Below are 17786 nucleotides of genomic sequence, written 5' to 3'. Positions count from 1 at the left end.
CATCTGCTACTGATACTTGGGGAGTCTGGGCCACTTCTGAGAGTGACCCGGGAACCTGACGGCAATGCAAAGCTGAGCACCTGCGATGGAATAACTCTGTGCAGTCTGGGCTGGGCACTGGTTGGCAAGGAACCACTTTGCACAGGAAAAGAGGGAGGCTCTGGTGGGTAAGCAGAATGTGAGGTAGCGGTATGCCCATCTGGAAATACAGGCCACTGGGCTTCATTAGAAAGAGTGCAGCCAAAAAGGGAGGAAAGAGGTTGCTCCATTCATTCAGCATTTGTGAGATGGTATTTGAAGAAAAGTCCAGTTCTGGATTTCCTAGTGAGAAATATGTTGACATATTAGGGTGTATTGGTGAAAGTGAGAAAATAAAGAGATGAAAAATTAAGGCAACAGGTGAAACGAGGAACAGACTGCAAACAGTTTCTCAATGGGCAATTATTGTCAACTGCACTTAATCTCTCAATTGTCATGGAATATTTTCAAGCAGTATTTTCTAAAAATACGTCCTTATGTATCTGATCTAAGGCAATTCACTGAGGTGAACAGAAAGACATTCATTAGCAGGGATAAGATAATTTTTCTGGGAAGTAGCTTTGGCTCAATGGATTTGCCAAAAGGAAATCTCTGAATTTAATAACATTGACAGAAAAAGGTGGAAGGATTATTGTATAAGGGTCATTCAATACTACTGCGTCTCTGAATAGCATGTCATAATAGATATTATTAATTTATGTTAATATGTGGTATCCTTGGAGATGAGTTGCTTCTGCATTACATTGCATCCAGTGCTTCCTGTAGTTTCTCTGTTTTTCTTTTTACTGTGGCGCAAATGATTCCTTGTATAATTTTGAACTTTGTTTTCTTCTAAATCATCTTAAGAGCCTGAAAAACTTTATGTCAAGAAAGCTCAGTTCTAAATTACTAAACAGAACTTCTGAGCTTGGCTAAATGCAATCACTTACAGACCATAGAGGACATTAGTGTGAAGAGTTCTTACATTGTTATTGCTAGATTTATTCTCATTTAAATCTCTGCTACGTGATCATGATGCTCAGAGTAAAGCTGTAGAATGTAAACTACTTTTATGCTCATTCATTCATCTCAAGTATTTCTTCAATCTGAAATAAACATTCAGAAAGTTGTTTAAAGTGACATCTCATAGTAATCCCAGAGGTGAAATGAATCCTCAGGAGTCAATGTCATAAACATGAGGGCCAACCATCCATTCTTCAAGATAGGGAAATGGGGTCCTCACGTCTCTCATGCAGACAGGCTCTTTCCAGACCTGTTCTCCAAATGCATCACAGCACAGGCACAAATTGTTTGTTATTTTCCATGGTTAATTGCTAGTGCACTCCTTGATATGGATTTGTTCTCCTCCAGCCACATTCACAAAATGCTTGGGCATGGTATGGGATGCAGTGTTAGCTGAGGGTTACTCTCAGCAGGTAGTACAAGCCAAGGCACCTCTGGAGGTGAGCATGATCTAACCCCACATATGTAATTCCTGCTGTCTTGAGGAAAGAGTCTTTGTTGATTACATTTGCTCTGACAAAGTCAAATAGAATTCCTTTTTTTATGAATCTACCAAAGGTTTTTCTAAGATCTCAATGGCTAAATAATGCTCCAACACTGTAACTTCAGTATAAATGAAAGTGGTCATTTTGCATCTCTTTACTAATGAAGTAAAATGCTAATTTTACCAGGGAGGTGCAGCTGAGCACTGCTCTAAAATTTCCCAATTAAATATTCATCAGAATTCAACAATATAGAGAAAAGAGAAGAATAATATTGACTAGACACAACTGAATGTTAATTACTTGTCACATAGTGATTAATGTTTTTCTTTATATATATAATTATATGTAGGTACTATACTGCACTATCACTATTCTGAAACAAAATTGACAATCTTCTGGGGTAATATGTTTACCATTCAACAGAATGAAAAAGTGATGTATTGATTATTTTAAATTTGCAGCAGAGATCTCCCCTATGACTAATTGTGCATTCTGTTGTGCTTCCCATCTCTGATCCCTCTGCAGAACTCCCATGAATCTTTAATTCCCTTCCAACTCAGAGATGCCAGAACCACTTTTCATCATCCAGTCCACTCCGCTGAATTCCAATGATTGCTGCAAAACAGTGTTAGAATATATTTTTGAAACTGATTGTTTCACAAGTTACATTGTTTCACAAGCTATAATAAAAGAGCATTGTTTTATTAAACCATGTATTTGTCTTAAAGGGTTCACAAAGACTCTTTTCTCTGGAAATTTCAAATATTTGGAAGTAATGTGGGAAAATAAAGGACCTTTCAGCATCAAAACTGGTGATTTGGAAACAATCTTTCCATGGAACTGATCATTTTTAATAAGTCATTTCATTGCAGAAATATTTCATTAAAATTTTAAGGTGAAAGTTTTCTATACATAGCGTGCTTTTATTCCTTTTTGATTAGCCCTTTCCTTTGCTGGGTGCAGCTTGTCATTTATTATTTAGTTGTGCTTCTTTTTCTTCCCCATTTTTTGCAGAATCTTTCAAACAGTACTGTTTATATTGTACATGAATGCATCATGTCCACAAACTTTCTTTTCTGTATTCAGATAAACTTTATTGCTTCTTTCCTCTCTGTTGCATTGCTTCTTTCTTCGTGATGAAGTGCAAGAGTAATCAATGTAATACAATTTTTCTTACAGTCCATTTGCTATATTTTTGATAATTTTTAATAGGACAATTAATTTTGATAATGCTGTAATGGAGTTATCATCTCCTTGGTACTGTTTCTGGAAATAATCAAGCTGGGAAAATGCAGTGAAACAGAGTTGGTGGAATTCTCTTTCTGACAGACAGCAGGAAAAATGAACAGATCCTTTCCAACCCTATGAGTCTATGATTCTACTGTGAGCTTGGAGTCATAGCAGGAAAAATAAACCCAACAGCACACGTGTCAAAATCTGTGCATGGCACAAGCAATGGAGAAAAACTTGCAGGAAGAAAGTGCAGTATGCTGAGTATTTATATTGCAAGGTATCCTGCTCTCACAGATAGGTACAAACCTCCCTTCGTCCTTTCTTTCTTTCCTTTAGCATCTTTATTTCTTGGTTGTCTTGGAGATGACCCATTCAAAACATTATATATAACATTATCAAGAACACACAAAAGTAATGCACTGAATTTAGCATCTACTGAATTACTCCATACCTGAGATTAAAACCAGGTGCAAATTTCATCATTACTTCAACATTTCCTTCAACATTTTTATTATAGCTGCAGCAATTAAACAGATTTTTAGATATAGGGCAGTAGACCTTGAAAGAATGGTCTGATCAGATGGGCACAAGCATAGAGACAAATAAATAATTGGCAGTAAATAAGGCTACATGGTCCCTGCAGGAGATGAGTGACAGACCTCATGCTCAGAGCATTAACATGATGGGAATTCTAAAGGCTCGAAATTTATGTGTGCTGCTAACACGGCACACATGTGCACAAACACATGCAATTTCTTAATCAGTCCTGGCTCAATTTTCATGTACCAGCCCCAGGTCAGAAAGGGTGAATGCTTCCAATCAATATCCAGTTGTTAGAGTAACAGCCATGTCCGTTCTGGATGGCTGAGTGGGTGAAAACATGTTTGTTCTACTTAATGTGACACAGTCCCATCAAATTAACAGCCACGATGGCAGGAGCAGGCTTGCTTAATGGGCTGAAGTCAGTTCCACAGAGAATTTATTATCAACACTCAACCAATAGATCTGAAACCTCATTACTAGAGGTTTATTTGCCGATAATAACTGGAGGCACACTTTATGTACATAGGCGTTGTCTGATTTTGAAGACACAGAGTGCTACGCTGCTTCGTAAACGGATTGCCTTTAAACTGACATGACCTTAAAATAACATAACATCTGTGTGTCATGCAAGCAGTAGAGTTATTCAGTCAAGTCCCTGTTTACACTACAAGACATACTACCTTTGTATGTGCAAAGGGTTGATTTTTCCTGCTATATGTCCAAGTTAACAGTAGAAACATCAAATCACAGGATGGCTTGGATTGGAAAGGACCTCAAAGGTTATCTAATTCCAACCCCCCTGCTGCATGTAGGGTTGCCAACTTCTAAATTAAGCACCAGAGCAGGCTGCCCAGGGTCCCATCCAACCTGGCCTTGGACACTTCCAGGGATGAGGCACACACAGCTCCACTGGGCAGCAGTGCCAGGGCCTCACCACCTGAACACCAAGCAGCAGCAAATCCATACAAAGTATGCAAGAAACCTGACCCCCAAAATGTGGAGGTGAGGTCTTAACTGCAAATTCTAGCAACCATTCAGAAAAACTGTTTTTAACCAGATATGGCTGGAATTTATCATCCCTGATATATTTATCTCACCAGAAGCTCAGTTCTCAGCTATGGGAGTATAAACTTTACCTAGCTTCTCAGTTAATCTAATTGTACACAGAAAAGGCTTTTTCTTCACTTAACACCTCAATGGTGGATAGAAAATTTTGGGTAGGGATTTTACACTTAGTACCCAGAATAAATGGAAAGCAATGTGCTGCTGAAGCAGTACGGCAGAATGAAAGGGCATGTGAGTTGGCATGAGAAGACCCTGTCCTCACCATGCCAGCACGAGCCAGGCTGTGTAGTGTTGGCAGATGGAGTACTACTGCTGCAAGATTGAGGTGCTGTCACCTGGTGCTCCTGCTGCACGGAACAGGGAGGAAGGAGAAAGGCAGAGCTAGGGTTGCCTTTCCTATGGGAATGGAAAGAGAGGATGGCAAATGATGTTTGTGGGATGAGGATTTTCTTCCCAAAGGACTGCAGCATTCTGCTGTCCTCGGCTGCCTGCAGCCAAGTGCTCAGCTCACCTTGCTCTGAGCACTCACTTGTGCAAAAGGCAACATCACATAGCTTATAACCTTGTCCATCCCTGCCTGATTTCCACAGGGAAATCAAAATTCAGCAGACTGCGAGATAAATTCCCAGCCACATTTCAAAACCATGCTGTTAAGTACAGAAAGACTTAAAAATTCACAGGGGAAAATTTCACATTAGCTTACCCCCACTTTCTCTCAGCTGTTTTCATTTTCTGCTCCTAAAAATTGTAGAATGAAGTAGTGATCCAACACTAAAAAATCAACCAAAATGAAATTTTAATGAAATAATTAGTTTGTAAGAAGATCTAGTAAAGGAAAATGTTAGTCCCACATAATAAGTTATCCTGTAAATAGATGAAGTGCTTCATTGAAATCATTTAACAGAAATCTATCCAAATCATTTCACAGAAAAGTGTATTTATTAATTAAAAATACTTATTCTAAATTGCTGTTTTTCTAACAAAGGAATCTGCTTTGCTCAGAGCAGTCAAATTTATGGCTAAAACTTTAGAAGGTAGAAAACTGACTGATTGTGGCTGCAGCTGAACGGCCTTAGGTTAAGAAATGCTGCCACCAGAGAGGCACAGGATCTGGAGTGTTGCTGTCTGGTTGGTGTTGAAAAGAGGAAGATGAGGCAGAAAGACACAGCTCAGATGTATAGAGGTCTGTTTATGCACCTGGCAAGCTTTATTTAAGAAATAAAGATGATTATTCTAACATTTGTCAGAACTCTCTACGGATTTTTCCTTAATTTTTTTTCCTATTGGAAGTTCTCCTAACTCCTAAATCCCAAATTAATTATCTCTTTGCTTGCCAGACCCTGGATGACATGCTTGAGTCTGATTTATTCGATTTGTATTTGTTGCTGAGTTTTTTCAGCAACACATGCCTCCTATCCATGTCCTGGAGAGCTACCAGTATTGCCTATCATATGCCAAGAAAAGTCAGACAGAATAAAAAGGAAAGAAAAAACATCAACCCCTAATCTCTCTGATTTGGGACTGATTGTGTGAACATATGGAGGTGGGCATATTTCGTGTCTGCATTTTAGAGTTAGCTTTCATCCACATCTAACTGTTTGTGACTTTATTCATCTCACACTATACTCTCAATTTATCAGGAATGCTTCTAAGTTGGCTAGAGACCTACAAAGGTGAACATAGCAGACCTGGGACAACATCCCAGCCAGTTTTGTTTCTGATAAAGAAACCCCCCAGGCTGCCATTTCCTCTTGTTGTGACTGCTCTGGCAATGGCCTCAGCTGCATCCATTGCTAGGCAGCACAGCAACGAGAGTCTGTGATCAGAAATGGAAGAACTGAGCCAGAGCCTTCAAGCAGCTTTGCCAGCAGGTGAGAAAAGAACACCTTGAGACTTCGTCTTGAAAATTTAGTGCAAAGCATTATGAAATGGGCTGTGGGGGTATCTATTTTGGAGACTAGGGAGCAAAAAGCTTACTGTTCTGTGACATGTGCCAGTCAAGAAGCAGAAGTTTTCTTGAAGAGATGACAGATACTTGGATACCTCTGCCTGGATAATAAAACTTCTGAGTGTACCAGTGCCAATGAATCAGCTACAACAAGACAGAACTTCAACTTCTTAAAAAAGAAGGCAGGGGGAAGGGTGTAAGAAAAGAGTTTGTAGGATGGGGGAATAAAAAGCATAAATATCCTTGATACTTAACTGAAAATATCCATCAGCCCAGAACACCTATTAAACACATCAATTGAAATTCATTTTAATATAGATAGGAGTGGCCATTCCTTCTTTTTTGCAACTTGCTGGTTTATAACACCTCAGTGTTCTTCCATATCTCTTTCTAAAGGCTCAGTTCCCCTCTCGGCTGCTTCAAATCCAAGTGAGGTTAAAATAGTGGCAGCTGTTTATTACATGCCGAGAGCACAGGTGTGTTTCAGTTCCAGCAGTGACACAGGGTAACATCCCAGCCTGAAAGAAATGGATTTACTGAGTGCTGGCAGGAGATTGAAGGGGGAGGTGGAGGCTGCACATATGTAAAAGAGGGTGATCAGAACAGACATCTGCCGTTTTTATATAGATGCATGGCATCTGAGAAAAACAAGATAATTCAATTTATCGTAGGATATCAGTTCTTAAGAGCAAGAGCTCTTAAGGACTCCCATTTAAACAAGAAATGCAAATAGTGCTCTCAAAAAAACCAACCTACTTTCGCCTTTCTTACTACCACAACTTGTGCCCTGGAGAGGTAAAAAGCAAGGATGGTAGCCAAGCAACAATAAATAATCTTTAAGACTCCTTCTGTCTTCAAAGCAAAATACAGCCTCATCCCACTCCACACCACTCCTCCTTTGTCAGCACAGGCAGCACGCACACAAGCATGAGCCTCTGTGGATTTCTGTGCCTCCAAAGCAAGTAAACAAGATTTATGAACAGATTAAGCTCTTCTAGCATGTTTAGAAATTCTTCCTTTCACCAGAACACAGCAAGGATGACAAGTGAAGTGCTAGAAAACTGTCTGCTCACAATTTTCAATAATTGTAGACAAAATTTTGGGGTGGATTTGTGCATATTTCCCCTGTGCAACAAAGCTGGACTGTACAATTAATTGACTTGGTGGTTTACTAGAAAGAAACACATTTCAATAAATACAGAAAGATTAGACTCTCGATAGAGAAAAATCCTAACACAGTGAAACTTTGAGTTTTAGACTTGAAGCCTACTATGTAATTAAAAAAGAAGGCATGGTGGTAAGTCTTCAGTAAAGCCAGGTATATTTTCTCTTTTTTTCATCTGGAAGAGTGAATCCAAGGTACAAGCAAAGGTACAAAGCATTTTCAGATGCTCATTTCTCAGAAATCAACATCTTTTTGCTCAGCTCTGGTGTAGTCTCACTCCTGCTTATCCACACAGGAGTGCTTGGCTTTCCTAGCAGGCTCTGGTCCTGGCACTGTTTTAAAAAACTGTCTAACTGAAATAGCTTCAGAAGGTTATGGAGTATTATCCATTACCTCTTGGTTTGCCAAACAGAAACACAAGTTATTTCCTATGTAACTGGCTGCCCTAAGCCATTAGTGTTGTTGGCAAGCTGCTATTCTTTCCTTCCCTTTGTGACCAGAGCACCTCGATCATACAGCTCAAGCTAACATTTTAGGAAAAGAGAGTTGTCTTCTCCTGCCTGAGCTTCCCCATTTGCAACTGGGAAAGCAACAAAGATCTGAATTGCAAATGGTATTGAGAACTGCTGGTGAAGAGAAGCATATTCCTGTAAATAAGTGCATGTGCACACATAAAGTATAACTGCTAAGCTGTTCACATACTATAAATATTATTTTGCCACTGCAGATGTGGAAACACTGAGTTGTTTAATTACACCTTGACATCTGCTGCTCTGTAATAAAGTAAGAAAGGATGGAATTCTGTTAATTGCTGTACACTCTGGATTATGCTTGGCTCAACAGTTTGCCACAATGACTTTATCAATTACTGTTTGGCATTTTCTTTCTCCCACAATTCACATTTATGTCACAATATATTCAGTAGGCAATTATAACAGGAACATCAAAAGAAAAACACCTAAGATGAATGTGTTGTTCACACGATTTTAGCCAAACCAAATAAATGTTGTTGGGAGAAATCTAACACAACAGGCATTTTTTCTTACCTAAATCCTCTTCCAAAGGACTGATGCATTTTTTGCAGGAGTGGAGACAATGTTCATGAATGGCAAGTCAGCAACTGAATTTAACTAGAGATGTATAATTTGTTACTGTCAGATAAGCAACTTTTCTGAAGTCATATCACAGAATCACACAGAATCACAGAATGGCCAGGGTTGGAAGGGACCTCAGGGATCATGAACCTCCAACCCCCCTGCCACATGCAGGGCCACCAAGCTCCACATTTAATACTAGACCAGGCTGCCCAGGACCCCATCCAATCTTGACCTCCAGCGATGGACGGGGCATCCACAACCTCTCAGGGCAGCTGTTCCAGCACCTCATCACTCTCTCTGTAAAGAATTTCCCCCTGACATCCAACCTAAATCTTCCCTTGCTCAACTTAAAACCATTTCCCCTTGTCCTTCTGTTATCTACCCTTTTATCAGCAGGACGGTGGCCATATCCAACCTAAAGACAACCTCAAATCATCACTTGTAAGTTATCTCAGGTGAAATATCACTTAACATTCAGAGATGAGAAAAAAATTACAACTAGTTGATACTGATGTATATTCCATGGTGCAGATTCCACAAGACATAACCTGCTGGTACTGTGCCTCAATCCATCTAAAATGATTTTACAAAAGCTGCGTGGCAAGCTCCTGGCACATAGCAGTTATCTCTGATTAGATACAGCCTACCATGGTATTGTTTCTTATTCTTTTGCAGTTGTCTTTTTGTAACATTTTGCAATCAGAAAATAACTCATAGTGAATAATTTACTTGAAAAATTGAGGCAATACAAACAACACAGGGACACAAGAGTGTCTTTTGGGATCAAATAGGAGAACTGGGGCATAAATGTATCTCTGTGCAGCAAATCTGTTCACAGACCTCTAAGAGTGCTCATTATTTGAAAGTATACAATGTTCAATGCTATTTGTTATGATTTAACAACAGTACAACCTTTGAAAAATCACACAAGTGAGAAAGTTGATGATATGCATTCATTGAGAGAAATTATTCCTGTCCCTGGAATAACTGTGTATCACTTCAAAATCTAGACAGGACTCTAAAAGTCTGTATAATGACACATGCTGATGCCAAACAAGCGTTTAAGGATTTTATAGGCAGTCCTGTGCTATCTTTGAACCTGCTGCTGTAAGAGTGCAAGGAGTGGCTGAGGGAACTGGAATGATTCAGTCTGGAGAAGAGAATGCTCTGAGGAGACTTCATTGCTCTCCATAAGTGCCTGACTGGAGGTTGTGGTGAGGTGGGGAGTCAGTCTCTTACCCCAGGTAACAGTGATAGGATGAGAGGGAATGGCCTCAAGTTGCTCCAGGGGAGGTTTAGGTTGGGTATTAAGAAATAATTTCTTCTCAGAAAGAGCAGTGATGCAGTGGCACAGGCTGAGATGGTAGGGTCATCTTTTAAGTCGTCATTTAAGTCATCATTAAGTCATCATTTAAGACATTTAAGTCATCTGAGATGGAGATGGTAGGGTCATCAACCCTAGGGTTGTTCCAGAACCGTGGAGATGTGGCACTGAGAGACGTGGTCAGTGGGCATGGTGGAGATGGGCTGGGGTTGGACTGGGTGATTATGGCAGTCTTATCCAGTCTTAACGATTCTGTAATTCTGTGACAGCATGGCTGAGGATGTGTTGAGCACAAAATGTGCTGGAGCTCATTGTAAATACTTGCTTAGCCCAAATTTGCTCATGTACATGGTAGGATCTCGTTACCAGCACCCAGGCCAAAACTTTGGAAATTGCTGAGCACAGTATGAGCATTAGTCAGAAGAAAGCAGCAATTTTGTGAGAATAAGGAGATTGGAGGATATGACTAACTTTTCATACTCTCTAAGAGGTAATTTTTTTTGGATGGTGAAATACATCTCAGACTCAGGCAATTTTATCTGATTGCAGTGTTTCCCCTTTCCTTTACTGCCATAGTCATGTAGCTGTGGGAGCTGACAGTGACTCATTCTCTAGGCTGCAGTGAGCAGAGGAATTCTTTCATTTTCCTTTGTATGACTAATACAAAAGAAAAAGGCCATTAGTGAAATTAATGCCCATTCATATCTACTATCCTTAAAAAAGTCTTCCTGAAATGATGAGGAAACAGGCTTTGAGTCAAACATTATCTTCAGCTCCAAAATGTCTGTCTGGTATCTGTAGTGAAAGACTTTTACCCAAATTCTGGAATCTGAAGGCGTTACTTGCTTGAACTTAAACATCAGTGGTTGGGTAAGCTATACATTTTAGTTTTCATGGTTAACTACAAACACACACTCACGTATACTATCTTTTTTATAACCAGGAATAATATATAGTGACTGCAGTTTAAATATAGGGACAGAAGTACTTGGGCAGAGTGGCTGATAGGGAGAACAATCTCAGAGGAAGGTAGTTGCAACAAAATAGAAGACGACCCTCCACTTGTTGGCATCTTAAGCCATCTTTTTTGCTTGTCTTTGGAGTTATTTTGAGGTGTGAAGATGATTAAGAAGTATCCCTTTTAAGTGCAACAGATGGTACAGATTTTCTGTAAGATGTCTTAAAATGATGATAACAGTGATACAGAAAATAAGACGACTAAATGTTTTTGTACTCATATCACCAGATAATGATCTCCACAGGTGTAAAAGAACATGAAAATTCAGATGTTATACATGCATGAATATCACCAGATATTCGGCTTCGTGCTAGATCTTTTACTTTTTTAAGGCACTACAGACATGAAAAATTGCACATTTGGCTCTGGTGAACAAGAATCTATGTATAGAGAAATGTAGTATATCAGGGGATGTTTGTCACTGTATTAAAAACCAGTATCTGTTGTACTGTGAGCATCCCAGGATTTCCCAAGATCATACCATACCAGGACGAAGAATCAGGATGATAAATGCCAGAGACACTTCATCCCATCCTACTGCAAAGTGGTCTGAGCAGCTCAGCTTTGACTCAAAGCCATAAAGCTTAAAGCACATTCCCAATTTGAAAAAATGCACTACAATTTAAGTGAAGAAAGAGCCTAGCTCTCTGGCAGAGCTGGCTGCAAGCACCTTTACACCCTCGTACATCATCCTTTCATTTTCATGCAGGAGTAATGAAAGCACCAGATCCTTATATCATTTCTACGTGTATTCTCAACAACCTAGGTTGCTCTGAAAGTAGTGCCTCCTATTTATTTCCTATTTATTTACAATAGATGTAAAATGCATAGCTAATGGTGGTGACTATGCTGAAAAACAGCACTGTGTAGCTGAGAATTTGCTCTATCAAATGGTGTTATTGTGCTCTTGATAGGAGGTATTAGCTGATCACTTTCTGGGTGAGCAACATAAATGCATAGAATAGAATCACAGAATATGCCTAATTGGAAGGGACCCATAAGGACATCGAGTCTAACTCCTGGCTCCACACAGGACTATCCAAAATTCAAACCATATGTCTGAAAGTGTTGTCCAAAAGCTCCTTAAACTCCAGCAAGCTCAGTGCCATGCCAACTGCCCTGGGGAGGGTGTTCCAGCACCCAGCCTCCCTCTTGGTGAAGAACCTTTTCCCAGTATCGAACCTGAATCTCCCCTGAACATTGTGACTGCATGATAGATAATTTAATTTGGCTATTAGGGAAAAACTATGAATGTTACATAGCAGTTATGAAAAGGCTTAATCTTGTAACTCCTCACATGTATGTAATACCTGGAATATGAGTAGTTTCACTCTGTTAAGACTCTAGAAACAATAGTGAATATTGGAATTAGCATTTTATATGATACCTTTAAGTGAAATTCTATCTCCACTTGAATGCTCTAAGCATTACCACTCCAAAAAACACCATTATGATCAAAAGCACAGGCAATGCTTGGTGAATTGGTTCACTCATTCAACTGGGTCATGGACCTGTACTGTGGGTGCTACAGAATCAATAAGTTCCCAGTGGTTAAGTAAGATAGTGAGAGAGCTGAACTTCAAGTATCCAAAGAGCTCTTTGAAGAAGGTGAAGTATTTTCCCACCAAGTAGCAGAGACAGAGAAGGGAAATCATTAATGACATAATCCACATGAAATTTGACAAATGTGAAAACGACTGCTCGGCTTCTCAAAAACTATAACACATGTTGCAAGGACAGGGAAAAGCTAATTCAAAAATCCCAGTTCTGTCTCTCAGAAAGTACCTTTCTTTTCTTAGATTGCCTGATTTAATTTTTATAATATCTTGGAGATGATGGCCTTCCTAATCTAGAGCTAATACATGAATCCTGAAAGGTAAATGTATTTTCAGTACTCTAGTTTTCATTCACTCACTCATTCAATAACAAAAAAGGGATGGAGTTTCATTATATCTTTTTATATCACCTTATCACTATGCCATCCTGTGTCTTCCTTTAATGAAGAAGATAAGTCATATGATGGAAGAAAAAAGTCTTAAATTACCACTTCTATATTAAGAACAACAAGTGGTCAAAAAGCATAGTCTTAGATGCTGTAAACCACATTTTCCCATATATACATCTTGTCAGGATGTGAGCAATCAGAATAACTTACAAAAAGTAAAGTAAAACACTTCTGTATACTTTATCCAGTGACTATGATCAGGTGAAAGTACATAGGAGCTGAAAACAATAAAAAAAAAAGACACATTATTAAAAAAAGCCAAGTTGAAAAGAGGTATTATTTCCAACCAATGATTCAGTCATATGTACTTGAAACTAACATTCAGAAAAAAAAAAAAAAAACCCACAGAAATCAATATGAAGCGCTGCACTGGTTGTTTGAAATGCTCTAAGGCAAAAAAAAGAACCCAACAAAAAAACACCCACCTCCTTTCAGTGATGGCCACTTGAAGAAGAAACTCAAGTTGCAAAATGAGAACAAAATGTACAGAGAAAGCCAATTCAGGATTTTTTTAAGTAGTACAAAGAAATGATGTACAAAATTTTTTAACTTATTTACTCCACTTTAGTACCTAGCGCAGTCTGAAGCAGCTATTTGTTTAAAGAGGAGAAATGCAGCAGTGTTCTGCTATTCATTTCACACCTCTCATTACATCATGTTATTTCGGAGTAAAACCAAGCAAGCAGAAGAATAACAAAAGCTATTTTTCCAAAGGATGCAGAACTAATAGAGAGAGTTATGAGAGCTTTTGCAGTGCTTTCTTTTTGTAGGGCTTCTGCAAAGAATAAAAGAAATATTTTTTTTTCACCGTTTAACCATTGATTAACAATTTTTCACTCAAAATGTCATGTCTATGGTGGTTCAAGCTCTCAGTGATCTCTAAGAGGAGAGAGAGAAGGTTTACTCTTTAGTTCTTGCCACCACTGCTCTTGATGTTGGCCCAACAGGAGACACCATGATTGAATGAACACTTCTCTTTAGACTAAGAAGAGGATTTTAAGTTGACACCACTGACAAATGCCCCTATCAGCTCCCTTCCAGAGCCTTGCAGAAGAGAACACGAGCAGAAGAGCAGTGACTAAAACTCTGGGCTGAAGTGCAGGCAGAGATGCCCAGCTACCATCCTGAATCATGACACTGCAGCAGAAAACAGAGCCGCCCTGCAAGCAGCAAGCCTGTGTTTTCACGACATCCTGTTCTCTGGCTTGTCTGCCAAGACTATGAATAACCTTTAAGGCCAATGCAATTAAGCCATTTCTTGGAAAGCCTTGCTGTGCTTTGCTGCACTAAGCCAAGTTTAGGCTATATCTGAGCTGCATTTGGGAGCACATGTGTTGTAGTAATCTGTCAGGGTAATGCATTGGCAGCAGTGGGAGACATTTTATTTTATACAATTGCTGGTGCAGTAGAGGCATATTCGTCTGCACATAAGTACACTTTATAGTTATTCACATTAGGGGCAAATTTTCAAAGAGTTGCTAAGGTTTTTGGCCAGGTACGACACAGCTTTTATTGGGAACTGCATGTGTTAAACTAAGCAATGTGCCGTGAGAAACATCCATATGTTTTCTTTTTCTGAACATTCAGGAACGTCTCTTTTTTTTCCCGTTTCTAAGGCACGGAGTGCAACTGACAGACTGAAAGCTGTGCCAGGAGCTGAGGAAGCTCTGTGCCCCTGCGGATGCTCTCAGCCCAGGGGTGCTCTGGCTGTGGGCGTTGGGTCGCCCAGCACTGGGACAAGACCAGAGGTGGAGGAGCCAGGGCCAAAAAGGGATGCTCACAGCTAATCCACCTCCCCCCTCTCCAAGTATGCTAAATTCACCCCCAAAAAATCATATTTTCGGATCATTTTCCTTTCAAATATGTATGCTTGAAAAGAAGTCTAAGCAGATATTGAAATGTTTTTTTTTTCCAAGCTGGATTGCTCAGCATCAACAAAACAAGAGTATCCGTTTCATAGAAGGCCCTTTGGTACTCCTGCTGGCTTCAGTGCTGCAGCAACCCTTGCAGCTTCAATATCCTGTCGCATTCTAAGCCAGAAAAGGACTGGAGGACAGGCTATGTCCTCTTGAACCACATATAGCAGAACAGCCACCAGCATAAGCTCAGGAAGTTTATACTGCTGCCCAGCACTCAGAGTTTTCCCTGATTATTGACAACCTGTAAATGAATAAATTCAATATTTTTTCCTGTGACTTTTCCTTTAATAATAATCAGAAAATATTTTAATGTTTAATATTTATAAAAGCAATAAGTGTAACCAATATTATTATCTGTAATTAAATGCACATTTTGCAATTCGGAATTCAAATTGTCCTCCTTAACATATGAAAGCCTTCTCATAAAATAAAAATATTGGTTAGAAGATGTTTAATAAATTTTTATTCTTTTTAAAAGAAAGTGCTCATTACTTGATGTATTGGGTGAAAGCTGTATTTGCAGAAAAAGGACAATACATCATCCAAGGAGCTAACTGTATGTGTTAATTACTGTTTAACATGAGTAAAGACTCTGCTCCAGGCAATTTTCACCCAGCATTTGGAAGAACAGTTCAGTTTCAATCATAATCAAATGAGGCATTATGTAAAATCACACCACAGCAACTGCACGCTCAGCGCAGTATGCATGCTGCCTTTAAAAATAGGTTGGGACATGGGTAGGAAAACTATTTTTCTTACTGAAACCATACACAGAAGAGAAATTGAAGCCTCTATACCCTTGTAAAGTAGTTTTGCCATTGGAAGGCTAGATAATAGTGTGAAAACATCAATAGAGAGTTCGATATAGCTGGACTGCTGCAAAAAATAAATGAATGTAATCCATTTTTAAAAGGGCACTGCTGTAAAGAAATATCACAGATTTAAAAATAAAGTTTTGCTGGCACTGGATTTGATCTCTAGTCTAGTCTTGAGAAGTCAGTAGCTTCAGTAATGGCCTCAACCTGGAAGAAAGTTCGCTTCTTCCTCTCCTGCATCCTAACAGCAAAGAGCTGGCAACATAAGTGATCGACAGACATAGTTCCTTATGTTAGCATACTTTATTTCAACATTTATTTTTCTTTGTCCCTGAACTGTTCTACTTGGTATGTGCTATCCTATGCCAGTTGGTTTATTTTATCATTTCAGATCCAGCTGAAATGCTGTCTTGATCATTCCTATGCAGCACTGCACACTTTGTTCATGCAGGCTCTGGTTTTGTGTTGTTTTCTCTCCTTTTGAGCCCCTCATCATGCAGACAGTGCTCACTTTGCTCTGAGTGGCAGCATCCCTCTCCTCACCTGTGACATCTGTCCCTGGTCCCCACCTACCTCAGTAACAAAAGGAGTGCCTGTTCCTTCCCCCTGGGGCTTGTACAGAGCACTGCAATGCTGAGAGATCTCCATCTCCTCTCAGCAGTGACGAATGGCAAGAAAAAGAGCTTGTTTCCTTCCAGGAGCAGACTGTTGTTGAGAAAGAGAGGCAAGGCTGCAGCACTGTCTTTCATTTGCTGCAAAGCTATTGTTGCTTACTTCCAAAAACAGAAGGGTTTTTCTAAGCAGCAGCGGTTAGAGAGTGTTGGCCATGAAGTAGGATATCAAACCTGTCAGGCGGGACACAGAATTAAGTGCGTGACTAAGAGAAAAACATTTGTTTGGTTAGGTTTCTTTTTGAGAAAGATTTTGGTGTATGTACAAATACACGTGATGTATAAAGCAAAGCAGGTCTTTGCTAAGGTCATCTATTCTCTCACATGCCATTTCACAAGAGCAAGACCACTTTGGATTTAGGAGTCTAGATATGCTCTGCACCCAAATAATGACTCCAACAGCCTGTAGTTAAGACATACCTGCAGTAATAAAGCAATTGGATGAAAATAAATAAAATAGGGGCTGCAAGCACAGCTTCAGGCCGAACGGTCGTGCTGCATCCCATCTCCTCATTTCAATTCAATACTAACCAAAGCACGACAATGTTTACCTTCGTCTGATCTTTAATTCCCTACATTTATGTGGAATCATGTGCAGACGCTCTGGAAACCAGCCTGGAAAAGCCTGGCATTTTAATTGATCCCAGAGCCTGGCAGCCCCTGCTGCTGCGGGCTGTGCGGCTGGCCCTAGAGCAGCCGCGCGGTTGCCTAGCCACGGCTGCACAAGCTGGATCAGCCCAGGGAGGAACTAACCAATCAATTTTTTAATTTCCCTGTGTAAACAGCAGCAAATCAGAACAGGTTTTGAAATCTCATTAGTGGGAAGTGAGACGCATTGTGCGCATTTTAACATGTGTCTTAACTGTACGCGGTGGCTCGCAGCCAGAAATTAGAGCGGCGTGCTTCACAGCTCACTTCAGAAAACAAGATGAATATATCATGTTGAATTCCGAGTGTTTTCTGAAAATATAAAAACATGCAACCCTTTGTACTCCCCTATCACTTCTATCTACACACCTTGCAGGAAAATGACTCTTGGGCTTTTAACAGGAAAATATAAATTTGCTTCACTGGTTCCCAAAAGAACTCCTTTTGGCACAATGAAAATATTAACCATAGATATCAGAATTCAGAAATGAATTAACATTTTCAGTCATCACAAAAAGGCAGAAGTTCTAGTTGTGTTCAGATCCATGCAAGTTTTGCCGTGAGAGGAGAAGAAGAGAGGAGGGAAAAAAAAGAATTAAGAGAAGGGTGAACAGCATTCACAAAATTCTAAGCCTGTCACCAAGACTGAGGCAAATCTGCCCTGAATAATTCAGGCCCAGCAGTGCTCCTGGGAGGTAATACAGATCTAACTCTTACATTGTTTAAAATACAAACATAGTCTATGGGCACTGACCCATTCTGGCCATTACCATGTCCCATCTGGCATGTTCAAACACTGCTGCACTTCA

This window comes from Phasianus colchicus, chromosome 5 (genome assembly GCF_987193195.1).
Source record: "Phasianus colchicus chromosome 5, bPhaCol1.hap1.1, whole genome shotgun sequence".
NCBI classification, from domain to species: Eukaryota; Metazoa; Chordata; class Aves; order Galliformes; family Phasianidae; genus Phasianus; species Phasianus colchicus.
Note: the sequence above shows the minus strand (reverse complement) of the source record.